Source organism: Rana temporaria, chromosome 10 (assembly GCF_905171775.1).
Source record: "Rana temporaria chromosome 10, aRanTem1.1, whole genome shotgun sequence".
Taxonomy (NCBI): domain Eukaryota; kingdom Metazoa; phylum Chordata; class Amphibia; order Anura; family Ranidae; genus Rana; species Rana temporaria.
In genome coordinates this window covers 126,784,963-126,799,193 of record NC_053498.1, presented here as the reverse complement: position 1 = coordinate 126,799,193, position 14,231 = coordinate 126,784,963, and positions in this window count along the sequence as shown.

The following is a 14,231-nucleotide window of genomic DNA, read 5'->3' as shown; positions in this document are numbered from 1 at the left end:
CACACAGAGCTCCACGTCCCTGCTCTGTCGTTACCGATCGCGGGTACCTGGCGTACATCGCGACCGCCAGGCACGCGCATCGGCATCTCGGGGACGCACCGGGCGCGCGCGCGCGCCCCCCGGTGGCCGCAGGAATACAGGACGTCAATTGACGTCCTGTTGAATATTCAGAGTCACCGTGGAGCCGTCATTTGACGATGGCCCGGTACTCAAGTGGTTAATATATACATGTGCATCTCGAAAAAGTAGAATATCAAAAAGTTAATTTATTTCAGCAATTCAATTCAAAATGTGAAACTCATATACCACCCCTGGCAGAACACGATAGCTCTGTGGAAGGGATTCCCCCATTAACACTGACTGTGTTGATGGGGAAATTGTCCGATCAAATCGTCTATCTATGGCAGTGGTTCTCAACCTGGGGGTCGGGATCCCCTCGGGGGTCGAATGATGATTTGCCAGGGGTCACCAAATTCTGGGCTGTCCCTGAAGCCTGCACCACTCTCCCAGTCTTTGGCTGGGCAGGGCTAGAGCACGCGCCCGCCCACTCAGCCTCTTCGCAGCTGCCCATTTAGTTCATGGCATGGCTGGGGGGGAAAGAAACTAGAGGTCAGCTGACTGGTGAGGAATGTGAAGTGGGAGGGGCTTGAGGAGACCCCATCTCCTGATTTCGGCATAGGTGTCACTGCTACGACACACCGTGAATCTGGAGACAGTGAGTAACACTACCTGTGATTATAGTTGCCATTAAAAGTCCCCACTACAATTCTCAGATCAGCAGATTCCCTTGATCAAGAGCACCTAAGTTGGCTGATCAGAACTTCCCCCAACATTGCCACTCATCCCAACTCCCCGCCAGCACTGCCACTCATCACGTTCCTCCCCACCAAGGAGTAAGATAAGGAATACAAATAGAGAATACATAGAAGGGAGAGGAAAAGAAGGGGAGGAACAAAGAAAACGAGAGAGAATAAGAGAGCGCAAGAAATATGGGGCGAGAGAGGGATGGGCAGGGGGGAAACAAATTAGGATAGAGAGAGATAAAAGGGAAAGAAGGGAGAACAAAGGGAAAGAGTGGTACAAATTAAAATGTACCATAAGGGGTTTTAATACTGTACGAGCGAAAGGGACTCGGAACACTAAATGTCTGTGGGTTAGGGGTGCAAATTACTTGTCTTGTCTTGGGTGCTGACAACCCACGCTACGAAAATAATTTTACAGTTGGGTCCCCACAACATGGAAAATGTTATCAAGGGGTCACGGCTCTAGAAAGGGTTGAGAACCACTGATCTATGGCTTGCCTTAGTCTGAGTGTGTATGAATCGGTGGGTGTGCAGACACTTAGTGGACACCAGGGGGCACTACTAACCTACAAATTGAACACAGACAGACATCACAGCATACCAGTGCATTGTTGGATTTTTAGATTACTGACACTGGGCCAGATTCTTAAAGACTTACGACGGTGTATCTCCAGATACGCCGTCGTAAGTCCGAATGGGCGCCGTCGTATCTATGCGCCTGATTCATAGACTCAGTTACGCATAGATTTGGCCAAGATACGAGCGGCGTAAGTCTCCTACGCCGTTGTATCTTGGGGTGCATATTTACGCTGGCCGCTAGGTGGCGCTTCCATTGATTTCCGCGTTGAATATGTAAATGAGCAAAATACGCCGATTCACGAACGTACGTACGCCCGTCGCAATTAGTTACGCCGTTTACGTAAGACATACGCCGGCGTAAAGATAAAGTAGGTCTCTAGGTGGCGCAGCCCATGCAAAGTATGGACGTCGGAACAAGCGCATCTTTTTACGTCGTTTGCGTAAGTCGTACGCGAATAGGGCTGTGCGTAAGTTACGTTCACGTCACAGGCATTGAGCCGGCGTATCTTTGGGCTTAAATACGACGTGACAGCGCGCATGCGCCGTTTGGCCATGCATCTACATGGGGTCAAGCCTCATTTAAATACAACGCGCCCACGACCGGCCTACTTTGAAATACGCGCGCTTACGCCGGCCCATTTACGCTACGCCGCCATAACTTAGGACGCAAGTGCTTTGTGAATACAGCACTTGCCTCTCAAAGTTGCGGCGGCGTAGCGTAAATAAGATACGCTACGCCCGCACAACGTGTATCATGTGATTAGTTATTGTAGGGTGTAATTGATTGGATGTAGTTATGGAGAGTAGAGCCTCCTAAGCTGCTGTGGATTAAAGAAGATTCAGGGTACAAGTACATTTTTATAAATCAAGATTATATTAACAATACAAACAAAGCTATTTTTGACAATCCAATATAAGCCTACTTAAAGTGTTATATCTGGTCTCCCACAGTACACAGAACATGGAAATGCTAAATACCTTTTCTCATCAGCAGTATATAGCAGTTATATGACTTCTATCAGTGTCTGGTTAAAGCTTTCATAGAGTTTTCATTCTCTGACTTTTCTATGAGGCTGCATGATCCCGGACTCTCTATCTGGACAGTGCTGATTGGCCCTGTGCTGATCTTATGCCCCCTCCCAAGAATAAAAACAAACCTCTCTAGCAAACACACACCAAACTGAGCATGTGCGGAGTGACTCCAAAGCTCTGTTCTATCAGCAGATGGATTGGGGACAGTTAAAGAAGGGGGGGGGATCAGAGGAGACAGAATCAAACAGCCTTTTTACATATTGCGGAGGATTAACCTCTTAGGTGACACAGTGAGTATAACAAGCATGCTTTACTACATATACAATCTGATTTTCCTGTTGTGGGTTTAGTAACACTTAAAAAAAAAAAAATCTCCTTTCATGTATTGAGTTCTGCCTGTCTGCTGGCCATCTCTTTCCACAACTTCCTGTATTCCCTGCATGCTTTGCAGCGTCTCCTCTGCTGTTTACTTTAAATTTCTAAGGACTACATATCCCAAGGTACCGTGCCTGCAAGCCATGATTCCTGTACTGACTCCACCTCCTGAAACTCCTTCTCTTAGCACCTCTGTAGATCAGAAGGCAGGCTCTGTGAAATGTGTGACACAGCAGTGCCTACCCACAGGGTATGGTGGCTACAGGCAAGATCGGGACAAGGGGTGGGCGGGAAGGGAGACTGCCCTGGGGGCAATGGTTTACTATTGTAGCTGACAGGAGTAGTGATGGCGGCAGTGATTTGGACAATCGCGTGATTGCTGGGTGTAGGATCCCTTAAGTTTGCACATAATGAACGGTGGGTGGGGGAGCACAGTTGGCATATTTGCCCTGGGCCCTGACTGTCCTTGTCCTGGCACTGGCTATGGGTCACAGAATTCAAAAAAGGAAATGTGTAGGTATCCTCACTAAGTAAGTTTACAAACTTCAATATCATTCAGAAATAGGAGTCTGGAAATAATTGGAATACAATGTGGAGATGAATTAGCAATTTCATATATTGACCATAGATACTCCCTATATAAGGGGGCACAATTCCTCCCACTGACACCAATGATGGGGCACCATTCCTCCCACTGACACCAATGATGGGGCACCATTCCTCCCACTGATACCAATGATAGGCACCATTCCTCCCACTGATACCAATGATGGGGCACTATTCCTGCCACTGATACCAACAATGCGGCACTATTCCTCCCACTAACACCAATGGTGGGGCACTATTCCTCTCAATGATACCAATGATGGAGCACTATTCCTCCCACTGATACCAACAATGAGGCACTATTCCTCCCACTGATACCAAGTATTGGGCACTATTCCTCCCACTGACACCAAGTATTGGGCACTATTCCTCCCACTGATACCAACAATGAGGCACTATTCCTCCCACTGATACCAAGTATTGGGCACTATTCCTCCCACTGATACCAATGATGGGGCACAATTCCTCCCACTGATACCAATGGTGGGGCACTATTCCTGCCACTGATACCAACAATGAGGCACTATTCCTCCCACTGATACCAATGATGGGGCACTATTCCTCCCACTGATACCAACAATGAGGCACTATTCCTCCCACTGATACCAATGATGGGGCACTATTCCTCCCACTGATACCAATGATGAGGCACTATTCCTGCCACTGATACCAACAATGAGGCACTATTCCTCCCACTGATACCAATGATGGGGCACTATTCCTCCCACTGATACCAATGGTGGGGCACTATTCATGCCACTGATACCAACAATGAGGCACTATTCCTCCCACTGATACCAACAATGAGGCACTATTCCTCCCACTGATACCAATGATGGGGCACTATTCCTCCCACTGATACCAATGATGAGGCACTATTCCTGCCACTGATACCAACAATGAGGCACTATTCCTCCCACTGATACCAATGATGGGGCACTATTCCTCCCACTGATACCAATGGTGGGGCACTATTCATGCCACTGATACCAACAATGAGGCACTATTCCTCCCACTGATACCAACAATGAGGCACTATTCCTCCCACTGACACCAATGATGGGGCACTATTCCTCCCACTGACACCAATGACGGGGAACAATTCCACTGGGCCTATAGAGACTGAACAGGGAATCATGTTGGAGTGGATGGTGATGGTCTGAGCTCTGTATCTTGTCCCCTGACTTGCACGTTAGAACACGTATGTACATGTCATGTTTACATTCTGACACTTGGAATGTGAAAAACAAAACTACAATATATATATAGAAGCGGGGCTGTATGACCAGAAATTCCACATTTCATGTTCCGCCGCTGCTCGCTGTAGAGCCATCCGAACACAGAGAGATGATTGGCTTGGCCGCCGTGGGTTGACACACCTTGTGCGCAGGGCTCGCCTTAGGCCTGTGTGCCCCCCCTCCCCCGGCACTGGGAGGAGTTTGCTGATTGCATCTCTTTACATAAAGAGTAAAGTTGGATAGACACAGTTGTATAGTGTGTATGGGGTCTAAGGCTGCTGTCACACACATCTGTTTTTCTTCCACTTTTGCGTTAAGAAAGTGGATGAAAAGCGTGTGACCAATGACCATGTAATCCTATGAAACTCTTCACACTGATCCCTTGCGGGTCGGCTGCGTTTAGTATATTCCTGCTTGCTGCATTTTTGGTGCAGTAAAAAAAAAAAACGCTTCAGAATTCAGCCAAACATTCCGAACGAAAAACGGACCGGAAACAGTGAACAGGAACACACTGGGCCCCTGCTGTGAGCCGCTCTATACGCCAGTGTGAACACAGCCTTAGGCTGCATTCACACCTCGGCGTACAAAATCGCGGCGTTTTGTCCCGCGAATTGCGGCGACAAATAGCGGCGTTTTGTACCGCGATTTGCGGCGACAAAACGCTGCGATTGTGAATGCAGCCTTCACCCCCTCTATGGAGATGGTTCACATCTCCTATGCCGAACGCCGCCTGAAAAAAAGGTCCGGGACTTTTTTTCAGGCGGCAGGCGTACGGCGTTCGGCGTGGAGATGTGAACCATCTCCATAGAGGTGCATGTTAAATTATCCCTCTGGCGTCTCGGGGCTGCAGCGGAGTCGCACTACAGGCGTATATACGCCTAGGTGTGAACGGGGACTTAAAGTAAGGTAAGTCCTAACTGGGTAACACTTAGGCTAAGTTTAAACTTGCGTCTAAACTGCCACACCTCTGAAAAGTGTTCTGTGTTCGAATCATTTTTCAGCAGAGTTTGACCGGCAGCGAGGAGGCAATATAGTGTCTCCTCCTTGCCTGTTTTAATGCCATAAAAGCTGCACCATTCGCTTGAATGGGTCCTGTTCGGTAGCGGCACTGCCAACCATATGCGTGATCATTTTTGCTGTGGTAATGAGCAAAATATGTCAACTTTTGATCTGGGTTGGGAGTGACTCAGAGCAGAGCTGGGTGACTCACGAGCAGCATCACCAAGACCTGCCACTTCTTTTGAGAATGTTCTAGTGTTTTCTGGAAGGGGAGGAGGAGAGGAGAAGAGAGGTGGTGCTGTCTGGGGTGTTTAAGGAACCCTGACCAATCCCCAATCTGGAATGGCGGGGGCAGGCCTCCTTAAATACCTAGGGTTATCCCAGCTGGGGAGGAGTTGTTCGGGTGGAAGCTGGAGATGGAGTGTTAGACTGTGAGGGCATTTGAGGGAGCTCCCCAGTCTGGGGGGGGGGGGGATAGTGGCCTTGGGCCTGGGGCTCAGGTAGGGTTGCCACCTCATCCCTTTAAAACAGAACACATATGAATTACACGGGTTCTGAGGCTAATTTAATTTAGATAAGGCTCCACTTGAGTTCAATTACCACCTTAATCAGCCTCAGAACCTGTGTAATTCATATGTGTTCTGTTTTAAAGGGATGAGGTGGCAACCCTAGGCTCAGGTGTGAACAGGACTCTTCTCACGACACACGGATTTGTCCTGGACAGGTGGCATGGGAGCAAGAGAGGACATTGGGAGAGCACTGCCAGGCAAAGTCTCCAGAAGTTGAAACAGGTCGCAGCCAAAAGGCTGGTAGGTGTCACACAGTCGGGAGATCTGGGAACCACGCCTGAGAGGACTGGGAGAGTGCAGTCTGAGATGGGTGCAGAGCCAGAGGAGTGGACTGGGGTGTCACGGGCAGTGGAGAGAGGCAGCTGCAGCCATGAGGGCAGGGCCTGAAGATGGTGGTACTGGGCTCAGTAGCCACGTGGACAGCTAGCACTGGTACTACCATATTTTTGATACACTAAAGGGGCCTGCGGTCCCTGCCTGCAAAGGGAATTCACCCTAGGCCTGGCTGAGCCAATGTCAGGCCTACAAATCAGTGCTAGCTGGTCCAGGAAGTGATGTGCTGGAGGTGTTGAGGGGAGATAGTCTGCAAGCAAGAGATGCACTGGAGTTGAAGATTGGAGTTGTAAATACCGATGGTATATATAGTCGGTCCTGTATATATATATGTATTGTTCTACAAATCAGTTTGGGAATCTCATGAATATCCCATCCCCTGAGGGTGAATGAGAACTGTGTGCTTGGCTGGGCAGGGTGACAGATGGACTACAACACTCAGCAGCCCTCAAGAGGGTACATTTGCCTTTCCAAATTATGTTCCAGAATTGAGCATTCCCGTATGAGCGTCCTGACCTGTTGTCACCCTCCTGCCATTGTGCAGAGAGAAGGAACAAAGTTCATAGCGGTGTGGAGTGTAAACATGGGTGGAGCTCACACAACTTTAACAATTTATTTACACTTGAAGTTTAATTTGTTTAAAATGAGCTTTCTGCTTCTGTTTTTACCACATACATTCAAACCCGGTGATATTAGCGCTGGGCCTCCGTGCTTCTCTATGCAATGCAGGTGTTCTGTCAGATTAGGCGACACGTCAGATCTGGTAATGGAAGCGACATTACCAGAAACCATTGCTTACTGCGCATGCACAATGCGTTCCAGCATGCCCGCTATGTGTTCCAAGAGGTTTCCTATTGTGACAGAACACGAAGGCAGCAGCGGCCATCTTGTTTCACCCAGATCTTGTTACACCCAGGCAAGTCTGGAATTTCACACTTGTTTTAGCAGTATAGTCTTATACAGTTTTGCCTCCAATGGGACTTTAACTCACGTCGCCACTCCAGCCGGAGTGGGTATAGTGTACCTGGACAGGCCTCTCACACCGACCCGGCAGCCAGGGCACCACTCGGAACCTTTGAGAAGGAACAAGTCTCTGCCACCGACTTGGCTATAATGGAATTAGAATTAGGAGTGGAACCTCTGCCACAGGCCCTCTACTCAGGAACTAGATAATAGAGCAAATCCTCTCAAAGAATATAATTTTTGCTTGAATCTCCCTCAGGTAGAGTTCTTGATTTTGGGGTCACCGACTGACAAGTTGCAGCATACAACTTCTCAGTGTCCGGCCACCCATATCCCCGATGGATCGTCTAAGCCCTGTTGGATCACCTGCCTCCGGGCTCACCTCAGAACGACTCCCCACCGAACAGCATAACCCGCTTGTGATCTTCCTCATGAAGGGTGGGGACCCAGTAAGTCACTGGGGCCCCTTTGCAGCTTTAGTTGCTCCGGGCCATGAGGGTCCAGAGTCAGGAACTCCATGTAGCACGTGCGCTCCCGGCCTGGTAGGCCATATCACCGGGGCCTGTGATGTGCGCACACCCTAAAGGTGGGTGCCGCACCTCGAACCAGGAACGGGCGAAAAACCCTACAAAATGGCGTCTGCCCTAGAAGTACCCTCCCCCAGCATGCCCCGCGAGGGAAAAACTCCTCTGATTGGCTGCTGGCAGGAAGGTGCCACCGCCTGGACTCCTCTGGCACCACCTGTCACCCAGAGATGGAAAGGTATCTCTGGAACACAAAATGAAACCACAGGGCAGCCCAGCCTGGCAAAAACCCAATTTACACAAATCAACATGGATGAGAGCAAAGTAACTCTCTCATCCCCCTCTAAACTTAACATAGCACCTGTACTGAAAGTACACAGGCGCTACATCTATCTATATATATATATATATATATATATATATATATATATGGCTTTTTTTCTCAGGCAATAGGTGCAGGAACTCAACCACATTCTCCCCATTTCCCTGGGCGGGAAAGCGTACCGCAGCAAAATGGTCGGTGTGGCCAAATTGCCAAACTTCAAGGAGTACAGAAGGCAGAGTTCTGGAGTGCACTATGTACAGAGTGCGGGGTTCAGGAGTGCGCTATGTACAAAAGGCAGCGTTCTGGAGTGCGCTACATACAGAGTGCATTGTTCAGCAGTATGCTATGTACAGAGTGCGGGAGAGCATACCGCAGCAAAATGGTCAGTGTGGCCAAATTTCAAGGAGTGCGCTATGTACAGAAGGCAGAGTTCTGGAGTGCGCTACCTACAGAGTGCAGGGTTCAGGATTATGCTACGTACAAGGTGTAGGGTTCAGGAATGCGCTACATGCAGGGTTCAGGAGTGTGCTATGTACAGAAGACAGAGTTCAGGAGTGCACTACATACAGAGTGCAGGGTTCAGCAGTATGCTACGTACAGAGTATAGGGTTCAGCAGTATGCTACGTACAGAGTGCAGGGTTCAGCAGTATGCTACACACAGAGTACAGGGTTCAGCAGTATGCTACGTACAGAGTGCAGGGTTCAGAAGTATGCTATGTACAGAGTGCAGGGTTCAGGAGTGCGCGCCGAACAGTGTAGGGTTTAGGAGTCCGCTATGTACAGAGTGCAAAGTTTAGGAGTGCGTTATGTACAGAGTGCAGGGCTCAGGAATGTGCTATGTACAGAGTTCAGAAAGGTGCTACGCACAGGGTGCAGGAGTGTGCTGCGTACAGGGTGCAGAGATCAGTAGTGTGCTATGTACAGGGTGCAGATCTCAGGGGTGCACTACATACAGCATGCAGAGTTCAGGCGGGCATTATGTACAGATTGCAATGTTCAGGAGTGTGCTGTGTACAACACTTTGAGTGTAAGAGTGCGCTACGTACAGAGCACAGAGTTCAGGAGTGTGCTATGCACAGAGTGCAGAGTTCAGGAGCATGCTATGTACAGGTCAAGGTTCAGGGTTGCACCTCTCACTGGCCACTTTAAACCAAAAATTACTCACACCTTTCCCCCCAAATCTCCTCTCTCCCCCAGTACAGAGTTCCACTCCCACCCCCATATCCCCACCCTCGACAGGACTAACACCCAGCACAAGCCACCCCTACCCCCTCCCCCATCCAGTGTAAATCCTCCTCCCCTGCCATCAAAACTCCCCCCCCCCAATCCTTCTTGTTGTACAAATACCACTATACATTTCTCCCACCCCCCCAAACTTCCTCTTTCAACACAGACCTCAGTGTGGTGCGGCTCGATGCGGGGCAAGATATGTTCTCCTTCCCAGGCTCCTCCACGTGATCAGTCATAAGACAGGTTAGAGCTGAGGAGGAGCCTAGTGGAAGCTTTCTCGGCTCTGTTGCACTAGTGTGATAGGCGGCAGTCGGCGGGGAGAGATGCTGCGGTAGTTAACGATCGCAGCCCAGCAATGCCAGGATGCCTGACAGTAGTGATGCCATTGGTGCCCCCCTCATCCTGTATATTACAGCAGCTGGGTCTCTGGATGGCGGGGAGGGTTTGGAGAGGAGCACTGTCACTTCTAAATGCAGGAGCCAGACTTCTGTGTTTAGAAGTGACAGTAGTAAGTGGCAGGGTCATCTTAATAGCATCATGGGCCCCTGGGCAAAGTAATTCTCTGGCAGTGGCGTTGCTATGGGGGTGCGGGGGGTGCGGCCCGCACCCGGGTGACACCCGCCAGAGGGTGACACCCAGCTCAGACCGGCGATACCCGGCTCAGACTGGCGCCGCGGCTCCCTCCTTCCCTTCCGGGATCTCCTCTGCTCCATGCGATGTGCAGGGAGAGTGGGGGGGGGGGGAGTGAGACAGACTGGGTGCCCGGGGTCCGACCATCCCCACACACACCTCCACAGAGCGCGGCCACAATTAGATCTCTGTTCTCACTGCTGCTTCCTCCTCAGCTCGGACGTGTACACAGGCACCATGTGACACCATCCACGCTACAGTCAGCGCCTTCTCTGAGGTATGCTACAGGAGGACTGTATTGCAGAGGAGGGGGACATAGTGGGTGGAGGGTTGAGGGGGGGGGGGGGCTTGCAGGTAACAATATTGCTGCCAGGAGTTATTTTAGGGGGGTTAGAGAATAGGTGCTAGAGGGTGCTCTTTGTTTTGGGTTAGAGAGGAGTCGGACTTGTACTAGAAGTAGGAGGGGGCAGATATGAAGTTTGACCCCTACCCCACCGCAATTCCTCTTCATCCACCCCCCAATCCCATCCAGCTCCACCCACCCCCCGATCCTATACCCGCTCATCCATCCTCCCGATCCCATCCCGGCTCCATTCATCCCCCCTGATCCCATATCCGCTCCATCCATCCCCCTGATCCCATCCCCACTCCATCTATCCCACCTGATCCTATCCTCGCTCCATACAACCCCCTGATTCCATCCCGGCTCTATCCATTCCCCCCAATCTCTTCCCAGCTCCACCCAGCCCCCAATCCCATACCCACTCCAACTTTCCCTCTAATCCCATCCCAGCACTATCCATCCCCCCAATCCCGGCTCCATTCATCCCCCCTGATCCCATACCGGCTCCATCCATCCTCCCTGATCCTATCCCTGCTCCATCCATCCCCCCTGATCCTATCCCCGCTCCATCCATTCCCCCTGATCCTATCCCTGCTCCATCCATCCCCCCTGATCCTATACCTGCGCCATCCATCCCCCTGATCCTATCCCTGCTCCATCCATCCCCGCTGATCCTATCCCCGCTCCATCCACCCCCCCGATCCCATCCCCGCTCCATCCATCCCCCAATCCCATCCCTACTCCATCCATTCCCCTGATCCCATTCCAGCATTATGGCATTTTGATGCTATTTTGCGACCCAGGGTTGGGCGATTCCCCCCCCCCCCAAAAAAAAATCTGCATTATATATATATATATATATATATATATATATATATATATATATACGCCGGTCTTGAGGAGCTGCGGGCAGGAGTTTTTAGGTGAGGCCTCGACTTCGAAGCTGTGGCCTCGCCTAAGAACTCCTGAGACCGCCGGTCCTGGTGGAAAAAAAAATCGAAAAAATGTTTTTGAAAACCTGAATCGAATTGACCTTGCAACTCGATTCAGGATTCAAATCGATTTTTTTCCCAGCCCTATTGCGACCATTGTCATTTATACAGCGATCTGTGCTATAAAAAATGCACTGATTACTGTGTAAATGACACTGACAGGGAAGGGGTTAAACACTAGGGGGCAAAAAAGGGGTTAAGTGTGTCCTAGGGAGTGATTCTAACTGTGGGGGGGCTGGGCTACCAGTAAAACGACACTGATCACTGCTCCTGATGACGGGGAGCAGAAGATCAGTGTCCTGTCACAAGACAGAACAGGGAGATGCCTTGTTTACATAGGCATCTCCCCATTCTGCAGCTCCGTGACCCGATCGCGGGACACCAGCAGACATCGAGTTTGTGGGTCCCGCGGGAACAGTCACGGAGCACGCGGCAGGGCGTGAAAATCAAACCTGTGGCTTTGTGTGACTAAAAGGCAGGCTTGATCCACCCACTTGCTTGTATACCAATTTGGGACAATTTTTAGTTTTTTGCCTAGGCACACCTGAAGACACCCCGGGGGGCCCCCTGGTTGGGAAAAAAAAAAGACATTCAAAAGTAAATATAACATATTTTTATTGTGTTTTATGAAAGTAGAATTATGGAGCTAGACACATTTATTTTCCTTTTCCAACTCTATATACTCGGATTAAACCAAGAGTCCTTTGGTAAAATCAATTGGCCAGAAGTGAAGATATATCGATCATCACGCCCATTCGCTGAAAACACTTTTGACCAAGAGATTCCAAGCCTGCCCACCACGGCAAGGTAGACTCTTCTAGGGCAGGACCTACACTAACTACACTAAGCGTACTCGCCGATACCGAATACCGATACTTTTTTTAAAATGTGTCCCCAAATGCAGGCATGTCCCCCCACAAATGCAGCCATGTCCCCCCACAGATGCAGCCATGTCCCCCCCATATGCAGCCATGTCCCCCCACAGATGCAGCCATGTCCCCCCCATATGCAGCCATGTCCCCCCACAGATGCAGCCGTGTCCCCCCACAGATGCAGCCGTGTCCCCCCACAGATGCAGCCATGTCCCCCCACAGATGCAGCCATGCCCATCATTAGAATACCGCCCTGCATCCACCCACTTCTAATGATTGGCCATACATGCACCATTCTTTTTTTTTTTTGTTTGAACGGAAAAAAAAAGGATCAAACGGATTTCTCCATTCGCATTGATCAATGTGGACGATTTTATCTCTGCCAAGAAAAGTAAATAAAAATATATGCTGAAGCATAGGGGCAATCCGCCCCTAATGTCCACCCCTGCCCCCATGCTTCAGCATATATGCTCTTTTTTTTTTTTTTTTTTTTTTTTTAATGCAGCCTGTGGGTTACATGAAAAAAGAGAACAGATTCTTCCATTCATATTGATCTGTGGTATGGTATTGGTCTGTGGTATGCCCACCATTAGAATACCGCCCTGCATCCACCCACTTCTAATGATGGCCATACATGCGCCATTCCAAGAATCAAACGGAGTCCTCCATTCACATTGATCGATGTGGATGAAGAAATCTCTGCCAAGAAAAGTAAATAATAATATATGCCGAAGCATAGGGGCAATCCACCCCTAATGCCCCCATGCTTCAGCATATATGCTCTTTTTTTTTTTTTTTTTTTTTTTTTTTTTTAATGCAGCCTTTGTGTTACATGAAAAAAGATAACCAAACAGATTCCTCCATTCATATTGATCAATTGGTGGTATGCCCACCATTAGAATACCGCCCTGCATCCACCCACTTCTAATGATTGGCCATACATGCACCATTCTTTTTTTTTTTTTGTTTGAACGGAAAAAAAAAGGATCAAACGGATTTCTCCATTCGCATTGATCAATGTGGACGATTTTATCTCTGCCAAGAAAAGTAAATAAAAATATATGCTGAAGCATAGGGGCAATCCACCCCTAATGCCCCCATGCTTCAGCATATATGCTCTTTTTTTTGTAATTTTTTTTTTAATGCAGCCTGTGGGTTACATGAAAAAAGATAACAGATTCTTCCATTCATATTGATCTGTGGTATGGTATTGGTCTGTGGTATGCCCACCATTAGAATACCGCCCTGCATCCACCCACTTCTAATGATGGCCATACATGCACCATTCCAAGAATCAAACGGAGTCCTCCATTCACATTGATCGATGTGGATGAAGAAATCTCTGCCAAGAAAAGTAAATAATAATATATGCCGAAGCATAGGGGCAATCCACCCCTAATGCCCCCATGCTTCAGCATATATGCTCTTTTTATTTTATTTTTTTAATTTTTTAATGCAGCCTTTGTGTTACATGAAAAAAGATAACCAAACAGATTCCTCCATTCATATTGATCAATTGGTGGTATGCCCACCATTAGAATACCGCCCTGCATCCACCCACTTCTAATGATTGGCCATACATGCACCATTCTTTTTTTTTTTTTGGGCTGAACGAAAAAAAAAAGGATCAAACGGATTTCTCCATTCGCATTGATCAATGTGGACGATTTTATCTCTGCCAAGAAAAGTAAATACAAATATATGCCGAAGCATAGGGGCAATCCACCCCTAATGCCCCCATGCTTCAGCATATATGCTCTTTTTTTTTTTTTTTTAATGCAGCCTTTGTGTTACATGAAAAAAGATAACCAAACAGA